At 39.2% G+C, this 9,801-nt stretch overlaps 1 pseudogene; it reads right to left on the bottom strand.

The window, feature by feature from the left end:
- Nucleotides 1–4,876: 4,876 nt before the first annotated feature.
- LOC131332757 (probable receptor-like serine/threonine-protein kinase At4g34500) lies at nucleotides 4,877–6,959 on the bottom strand (annotated as a pseudogene).
- Between the last annotated feature and the right edge of the window lie 2,842 nt (nucleotides 6,960–9,801).

Below are 9,801 nucleotides of genomic sequence, written 5' to 3'. Positions count from 1 at the left end.
TCGTCCTCATCCCCTCCCCCTGCCTCGTCCTCGGCCTGCCCTCGGGACCCCCTGCTGCCTCGGTTTCTTCTTTAAAAAGCCCGTGTAAGTTGGGATGTACCCGAGCAGCTCTGGTGCGTACCGACTTGTTATGGGAATGGTGTAGGCCGCTGTAATCCGGGCCCAGTTAGCTCTTTCCCGGAGCTCTTGAACGATTTCCTCAGCTGTAAGACAACCAAAACAAGGAATCAATATAAGTATGCCGGGCATAACAAAAACATACAAAGCATCTACTGAAGAGTAATTTCTACCAACCAGGAGCCCCGGTCCCAAACTGCACTCGGGTAGTGGTATCTGCATTCTCCCCGGATCCGAACATAAAATTTTCGGTTACCGAGATGTAAATGTTCGCCCACTCCTCGGAGTCGGGGAGACGATCGACAAGAAACGTGTCGTATCCCGTCCTGCATGAAAGGTAGTATCGGTTGCTCTCTCGGTTAACTCCCACGAGATATACGCCGAAGAGCTCCTCGACCCCAAAGGTCAAGTTAAACTGCCTCCTCAGCTCGATGACGCTGCTGATGATTCGGTAAGAGTTTACCGTGAGTTGGGAGGAGGAAAAAGAAAGGGTCCGGAGTACTCGTCGTACGAATTGATGAATGGGGAATCTAACCCCTCGCTCAGTGATTGACATCAAGGGAAAAATTAATTCCCCTGGTCGGTGAGGAAGGGTCTTGGGGTTGTTGTCAGGAAGCAGCCGAACCTCTACGTCCGGAGGGATGCTGTAAACTCTTTTGAACTCCGCGTAGGCAGCCGGGGTCCGATTGAAATACTGGTTCAGATAGGGACACGGCCTCATCGGCCTCTTTCATCCCCGAACCTCTTCAGGGGCATCGGCGAATGGGCCCGATCCATGGCTCGATGTATTGGGAATCTCCATCTCCCAAGGAACGAAAGCTATGACAGGACGTAAAGCTCTAAGAGGGTCCGAAGGTTCAATGGCGTCCAATGGAATTCGGTAAAAAGCCTGGGCACGACACTCCTCAAAGATCTCCTCAAGATTAGCAGAAGAAGAGCTGCTGGAACTGTCCGACGAGACTTCAACAACCATTCGCCCCTACCTAGCAAAAAAAATGTGTGCAAAAGCCCGTTAGCTATATGCCCAGGGAAAGCAACATGACCTAGCAAATGGGACAGAATGGTCATCGCTCCTCGGTAGATTTTCGGGGACCCTTCTCCGGGAGGGGTTTCCTAGGCCAGTGGTTATATCTATGGTCTCAGGTAAAAGATTGGCCTTGGGATGAATATGGCCCTCGGGTTGAATTTAGACCTCAGGAAAGCTAAGAACAAAACGCTGGAGACACCCAGCGCCGTCGCAGGACGAGCAGCGGCGAAAGGCGGTACGACCACAACGCGTAGAAATGTGGATTAAAGGGAAGAAAACTTGAAGAAAATGATTAAAACATGAAAACCAGCAACTAAAAATCGTCATACCTGGGTTTCGTGTCAAGATCCGCGTCTAAAACGCTCAAAATCTCGATCAAAGGGCGGAAGGCGGCGGCGGCGGCGATTCGAGTTCAAAATCGGGAGAGCTTTATCGTCCTCTCTTTCCTTTTTCTCTTATATACTCAGGCAATCTGAGGAGGCGTGCGGGAAACGAAGCATCGTGCGCCGAGCCGTCGGATCTCTGACACGTGGCACCATCTGACAGATAAGGTCGAAAAGTTCTGCACCGAGGTCAGAACGCCGAATTACCGAGCCATTGGGCTTTTGACGCGTGTCACCGAAAGGACGGCCCGTACCAATCAACTGGTATTGCACATGCCAGAACAGCTGTTGGCTCATATACCTCGGCGATGATCGACACGTGGCATCGAAAGCTGGGACTGGCGTTCCGATAATCCCCGATGTCCTTTTTCTCTTCGGCGATTTGGGTATTGAAAGCCAAAAGCATAATGGATCATGGACAAGATTAACCCCCTGAAGCAAAAAGCCGATGCATCAGAGAGTTAAGGGGCTATTGTGGAGGCTTCGGTTATGGCCTTGGTAACCTGGCCAGACCATTGTTGACCGAGGTCTCACATTGGTACGGTCTATAGGATTGTACAGGCGGGCCACAGCGTATATCCTTCCATTTACTCGCTCGGTATCGAACCTCCTGTTAATGCTTCGGTTAATTACCGAAGCATGCATTCCGTTAAGGTCTCTTGAAAGAACGTAGCATAACAAGAGGGGACCAAGAGCGATACGTGGCAGATAGGATCATCTAGGCCAGGTCTGGCCATGTGCTTCATAACCGCCTTATCCGGTGCGTCATCTGTGATGTCATCCGAGGCGGTTACCTGAGCGTATCCTTCACACGCTAGCTTGGAGGCCAAGCAAACCGAGGTCTATAAATACAAAGGAACTCTAACCTAAAGAGGTATGCTATTTTTCCCTAACCCTAGATCTATATCTTCCTCTGAGATCTAACTTGATCGTCGGAGGGTCATTGGGCTATTCCAGCCCTAGTGACTTGTTGCAGGTTCAGGGGCGGGTGAACAGAGCAACGGAAGAGGAATATTAACTCAGGTCAAAGTCCCTCCAAATCGAACCCCTACATAAACCAAATATTATTGGTTCGATTTGACTAGTTTATTCCAGTATTTTGGTTCGTTACTTGTGCCGCAACAAGTAAAAAATCTACCATAGATTTCCACCATTTTAATTTTCATTTGAAACTACTAAAATATCATAAAACTAAGTAAATAATCTAAACTAAAACGACGAAGTATCTTAAAATCATACAAAAGAAAACTTACTATTTTTTGCCTTTTTCAAAAAAAAAAAATCACTTCATCTAGTTCCTCTTTAAGAGATATTTGAGATCACTTTAAGAGAGAGAGAGAGAGAGAACATTTTTTTTTATCCGTAAAATTTAAAAAAAAAGAAGAAGAAGAGAGCGTGAACATTTGAGATGGGTATTTCAACCTTCGCAAATGTATCCCTATCAATAAGTTAATTTATGCATGTACATATATAAATCTGTCCGGTCTGAGTTACTCCGGATTGAAGGGTGGAAAACCAAACAAACGGAAAAAAATAACTCACCCCTGGACAAAACCATTTACCTCTAGAAAACCAAATTAAATCACCGGTTTAATCTGGTTTCTGTTTATGGTTCGGATTCCCTATTTTTTTTTTCGCCCTGAAATTGAATTGCTTTTGCAATTGACGTAGAGTTGGAAATATACTGGGTGTTTATTTTTATTTTTTTGGTCAAACGGAAATTTATACTGGGTGTTTATCGGTGGGTCCAACGCTGAGTTGGTCTTGGATTTGACGAATCCGGACATGGCTTCACTCAAACGCGGGAAGATTCGTCAAATTTGGCAATGGATTCCTCCATTTAGAAACGCAAGAAATATAGTACTACTACGTCGTCCACGTGGTGATCATTAACGGTTAGTATAAAATACAGTATCTTATTAATAGATTAATTAAATTCTTCTTTACAAGATTTATTCTCAAGCTGTTGGATGTTTGTTTATAAGGTGATGGATTTTAAGGGATATCTCGATGGAATCCGAAAGGTGAAATTGTAATTTAGATTTAGGTGTGTTTACATCTAACTATCTGTTAGATGTTTGTTTTATTTAATTTCTTTTTCATTCGCTCCCTTGATGTATCCCTTTCAAGTTTATAAAAGTTTCATTTGCTGAGAAGAAAAAAAAAAGATTTATTCTTAAGCTACATTCAATCGCGTTTGCGTTTGACATCATTCACGTGGTGTACTAGCGTCTTGCCCGTTCGATACACGGGGACGCAAAATCAAAGATCAGTGAGAACTTTTTCTTTATTGTCCTGTTCATCAGTGAGTAAGAAAGAAGATAGGTTTCATGCAAACTAAAGTACTATATACTTATGTTACTTTTAACTTAGTTTTCTTTTCAAGTAAAATAAAGTGTATATTTTATATTTCATAAAAAGTTTAGAATAATAAATAAAAAGATAAAAAAATTGAGGAGATTCCATGTAGGAGAGAGAGTTAAGGAGAGAGCTTCATTTTATTTTATGTAACTACATTCATTTAGTATATACTAGTATATAGATATAGATAACAACCATACTTTTTACCTGGGCATCCCTTTTTTGTCTAAATAATCCTCGAGCATTATTTTATGTCTTTTCCATATTTTTTAGTTTTGAGTCAATTTTTTGTGGGTTATTACTTCGTTTGGACAAAGAAATCTAAAAGTCAAAAATTATGTCTTTATTTTGAATAAAGACAAAAAAAAATGGTCGTTTGCCTTTCAAAAAAAAAAGTCAAAAATAATGCAAAAAAATTGCTTTTTTGATTATTTGTCTCTATTTGAAAAAAAAATGAAATTTTGAACATTATTTTTTACTTTTTGCATTTCTAGAACCAATAATTCAAAAAAAAAAATTGACGCAAAACTAATAAATATAATTTTTTTAAATAAAGACAAATAAAATAATCCTCGGAGAATATTTCGGGTACTACTCTTAGTTGATGCAACAAAATTGAACTCTAGCAGTATTAACAAACAGGGCTAGCTCAATTGGTGCAAAACCAAACTTACGTTTACATTTCAAAAGAGACATGATTATGCAAAAACTGTTTTTGTTAGTGCGAAAGTTGTGGTGTATAAAAGCTAGCCTGCCCTTGTACCTTGTATTGGAGTACAATCTTTTATGTATTGGAGTACAATTTTTTATACTAACAAAAACAGCTTTAGCATTAGCACCACTCTTTTAAAATGCCAAAAACGAACTAATTAATTCGGATAATGCCTATACAAATGTTCACTAGAGTTCCTTTGCCGAGCAAAAAAAAAAAATGTTCACTAGAATATAGCTATTAATTTATCTCTTTTTTTCTAAGCAAATATAGCTATTAATTACATCTTGGTATCTATCGAACACCAACTACTACTATTTACAAACTTTCATTTACACGGGTAATTCAGGTTGTACTTGAAAATCCATACAACTTGAAATCTTATACAAAATCATGCTCATATCAGGTCTGGCTTCTGAATTCTCCACTAAAGCTGAATTGGCAATATCAAAAAGAACCCTCAATTGTTCCATATTTACATCACCATTGAGCTTTGGATCCAGCATCCCCACCAAAACCTTGGAATCTTTGCTCCTCCGCCACCCCTCCGTCCATTCCGGGAGCGTCATGGATCCCTGGAGCGACTTGAGGCCCGTGATTAACTCAAGCAATAACACTCCAAAGCTATAAACATCGCACTTTGGTGATAATAGGCCGGTGTTGAGATAATTGGTGTCTACATAGCCCAATGAGCCTTTTATTGTGGTTGGGGTTCGGGCAGTCTGGGCATCATGGCCCAACTTGCAAAGCCCAAAATCGGCGAGTTTGGCGTGACAGTCGTCCACTAAAAGGATGTTGGACGACTTGATGTCTCTGTGGATGATTGAAGGGTCGGCTATGGAGTGGAGGTAGTCGAGAGCACGAGCGATGTCTAAGGCAATGCTCAAGCAATTCTGCCACGAGAGTGGTACGAGGGATTGGCCATAGCGCGTGTGAAGCCGATCGAAGAGGCTCTTGTTTGGCACATACTCTAGCAATAGTAGCTGTTCACCTAATCCTCCATGGAGAAAGAATTCAGCTTAAGTAATTCTATGAAAGTTCTAAGACATACAAGAACAATATGAATAGTTAGGTAAAGGGGGAAATGATATAGAAAAACAATAGACAATGACACTGCGGTGGCGAGCCAAAATAATTGTTTTTGTTTTTGGGTAAATTCCAAAATAATTGTTAATTTTAAGTGTAATAGTATGTACAATTTTATTCACAAATTAGGGTGATGTATGACGTACCATTCTCCAAGCAGAATCCCAAAAACCCCACCAAATTAGGATATGAGATATCCTAAGTAAAACAGAAACCTCGTGAAGAAAGATCTTCTTGCTCCCTCCACTCTCTTCCATCACCCTCTTCACCACGCCGAATCTCCCGTCCCCAAGCTCCGCCAAGTATACGTAAGAAGTCGACCCGACTCCGATCCGAACCCGAAAGTCTCTCGTAGCTACCTTCAACTCCTCGAGTGCATAAGTCCTAGTAACACCAACAGCAGAGCTACAAAGGAAACTTCCATTCTTGTTCTTGCTACAATTAACTTTTCCTTGATGGGTTGGAGCTTTGATATCCGGCCCCCTCGATCACCTTGTTGGTCTGATCCTAGGCAGATGGCCCACTTCGTTATGATGATAATGAATAAGATGACCAGAATTATTGCACCTATGGTCCAAAGGTTTTTTAGGTTTGTGGATGAGAATCCAAAGAACCACATGGTGGTGATGTTAATCTTTGCTATTTGCTTCTATTCTTTCTCATGTATGGCTTATACTAGGTATACGAGAGAGAGAGAGAGAGAGAGAGAGAGAGATTAGAGTTGGAGTTTGGTGTGGTATATATGGAGGTCAAGTACTTTGGAATCTTAGTAGATCTTAATGCTATGTGGATAAGGGTGCCGCTATTCGCAGCCCTTTTTTTCTTTCGTAGCCCATTACATTTCGGTAAATGGTTGTTGAAAATCATAAATAACATTTCGGTAAATTGTTGTTGAAAACAAGATTATATTTCGGTAACTACATGTCGAAAATATGTTCAACTTTCGGTAAACAACTGCCGAACATGAATTTTCGGTAAACATCTGTTGAAAAAAATATTATATTTCGGTAATTGGATGCTGAAAATATATCTCAATTTCGGTAACTAACTGTCGAGTATAATTGAAAATTTTTAACGGGCTATGAGAGTAAATAGAGGGCTGCGAATAGCAGCGCCCATGGATAATATACACAAGGGTCATAATTCTGTCTATATCCTTGACTTATTACTTCCAAGAAATGAAAATCAATGGCACTTTGCCCCCTCTACATTAAAAATTTCATGTTGCACCATAAAATTTATTAAATCTGTACCAATTTTTTCCAAATGTCATTTACGCTTGGTCAGTTGATCTCTACATAAAAAATAGACCAATAATAATTATTATAGGAAGTGGTGTGCTAGCACATTGCTGTACTTATAGAAAGGTTATGAGGCTGAAAATATGTTATTTGCTGATAGATTTCGGGCAGAGGATTTGTGGATAGTTTAAACCCGCCAATATATATTGATCAATAGCCCAACTCCAAATGCAAATTGCAAAACAGTGCAAGGGTACCGATGTGGTTGTTTTGATTTGACATTAGGTAAATTGTAACTATTAAGAAACTTAGAGGGCAAAGTGCCATTTCCTCTAATTACTATCGATTGGTTTACTTACTCAAAAGATTTCCTTTCAATCCGCTAGCTAGGCACTTATATTTATTTACTAGTGTTTGTCCGTGCCTACGGTACTATTTACCATTTGATGACATTTTTGTAATATATTTGTCAGAATGTGGGTGTTTTTTTAAGAGAATTGGAACCACCTCTGTACGTAGCTGTCTAAAATCACTTTTTTTATTAACTCATCCGATCCCGGCCCCTCTATCCATATTACAACTGCATCCAATCGACCCCCCCTTATAGTAATGCGAGATTATTAACAGAAATATATGGAGAATTAAGAAGATGTCTATCAAATCTACCTATATATCATATGCATGATTTTTAATTCCAAGACCAAATCTGCCCGGCCCCCTCTCTCACGCATTATTTTTTTACGATCTTTCATTATTGAATAATGAAAAGTCACCCACACTCTCTCTGCAATATTCCTAATCAAAAAAAACTTATATTTCGAAAAATGGCCACGGCCTCGATTGTATCATTTAAATTTGAAAGAAAACTAGTTGAAAGCCTTTGTTGCATAAATCTATACTCTACTTTTTTTAAAAGTATGAAGCTGTTTCCTACTTTTTGGTTTTCACAAATGCCTCCAAGAATTTTGTGAATTTCTGTCCCATATCCTACAAGGCTACAACCCTTCCCTTATTTGTCCAGTGGCCCTTGGTAAACGACACAATATCGAACGGATAAAAAAACTACCGCAGAAACGTTACACCCCTTGCTAAACACCCCTTGTCCACCAAAAAGTGGGAAGACGTCAATAAGTTCCTACACTTTTCTTTCCAAACGTACCCATAGTAGGAAATTACAGTAGATTACAATTGTTAGGCCATCCACAGTGGTATAATCAAAATAGGATAATCAAAAGTTGACACATCAGCTTTTGATTATTCATTTAAGAAGTTGTTAAGCTTAACAATGTTGAGGTTCACAATGGTCACTTCTAATCCATAACCAAAATAAGAAGTCCACTACAATTTCACACAATCTATCTCTCCCCCTCTGTTTCTCGTCATTCACTTCCCTCCATTATGTTTTTTTTTGGGCAAAAATATATCAAACATATGGTGTTCTTCCTAGTGTTATTTATCAAAACAACACAAACTTTTTTTTCCTTCCTATTCTTGTAGCCTATATCACAAATCCACCACTCTCTTAATCTTTCAAAAAAAATTAGATATGTTCTTGAAATTGGAAAATAATGCAAGGTTCTTCCTTTTTTTTTTTTTTTTGCAAGGTTCTTCATTTACTAAACTATAAGGGGAGGAACAAAAAAGAATAACCAATTTTTAGTCGAAAAAATTATTTATTTTGCTAAAAAGTAATTATTTCTCAAAATACTTGGGTAAAAGTAAAAAAAATATATATTTTCGATTTCTCTCGTCGAGATGAATCAATAACCCATAAAAGTTTGGTACAAAATTAACAAATGTGAAAAAAAATCAAATAAAGACAATTTTCAGATTTAAGTTAAGTTCATAAGAATGCAGCCTAAAATAGAAACGGGAAAGAATAGTGAAATACCGTAATCCGGCAACGATGGGTTAAATTGTAGATGATCGAGAAATATGAGCTTCACTTTTAGAAGAAAAGAAAGAGAAACAGTTTGTGGTTGAAGTGAAAAAGATATAGAGCAGGTGAAGAAGAGAAGAAGAAAATACTAGTTGAAATATGCGTGTATATAAATTTTGGAACCAATTAACTTATGTGGTGTGGGGTTTACAAATTTTGATTATTGAAAAAGGTTGCTAATTTTGGTTATCCAAAGCCTAAAATTTGGTTATTTCTAAGGATGTTGTTAAGTTTGATTATACTATTGTGAGTCATTTTTTGCACCAATATTGTTAACTTTAACAACAATTGGTTTTTGATTATACCACTGTGGATGGCCTTAGGCCATCCATATTGAAGGGCGATATGGTTACGCCTCTTTTGGAAAGTCCTTTTTGGAAAGGTAACACCATTTGGAATTTGTGACTGGAGTATTTTTGTTCTCAAATGTCTCTTTCCATTTTCTTTATCGCTCTTGACCGGGAGAGGAAAACCGCTCGTGATTTCAATCTCGAACTCGCACGTACTCTCTCCATCTTAGGTCTCATCATCTCTCTTATGCAAATCTTCCACCTCATCATCTCGGGAGAGAAACCTAACCGAAAACCCTCACCACCTTCTTCTTCACTACCATGAGGCCCATCGAATGGATTGAACACGACTTCCAACAAATGAGTGGGTTTGGCAAGAGCCAATACTGCTGAATGGTAACACAGCTGCCACAACCGGAATTGGTTCTAAATTGGAAGAGAGGGAGGGTAGTAGCCATGGACGATTCACGCTTAACTTGGTAGTCATCAATCTTCTACAGACCGCAAACAGGTAATCTATTCATGTTTTTGACTTCTAAATTACGATTATTCTGGATTTATTTGATTAAAAAAAAATAGCAATCATCCTTTCTCCTAAACACCATCACAGAATGAAATTTGTGCGTTTTGCCATTATCCGTACAG

The sequence above is a fragment of the Rhododendron vialii genome, chromosome 7a, assembly GCF_030253575.1.
Source record: "Rhododendron vialii isolate Sample 1 chromosome 7a, ASM3025357v1".
Taxonomy (NCBI): domain Eukaryota; kingdom Viridiplantae; phylum Streptophyta; class Magnoliopsida; order Ericales; family Ericaceae; genus Rhododendron; species Rhododendron vialii.
This window is presented reverse-complemented; position numbering and strand designations above follow the sequence as displayed.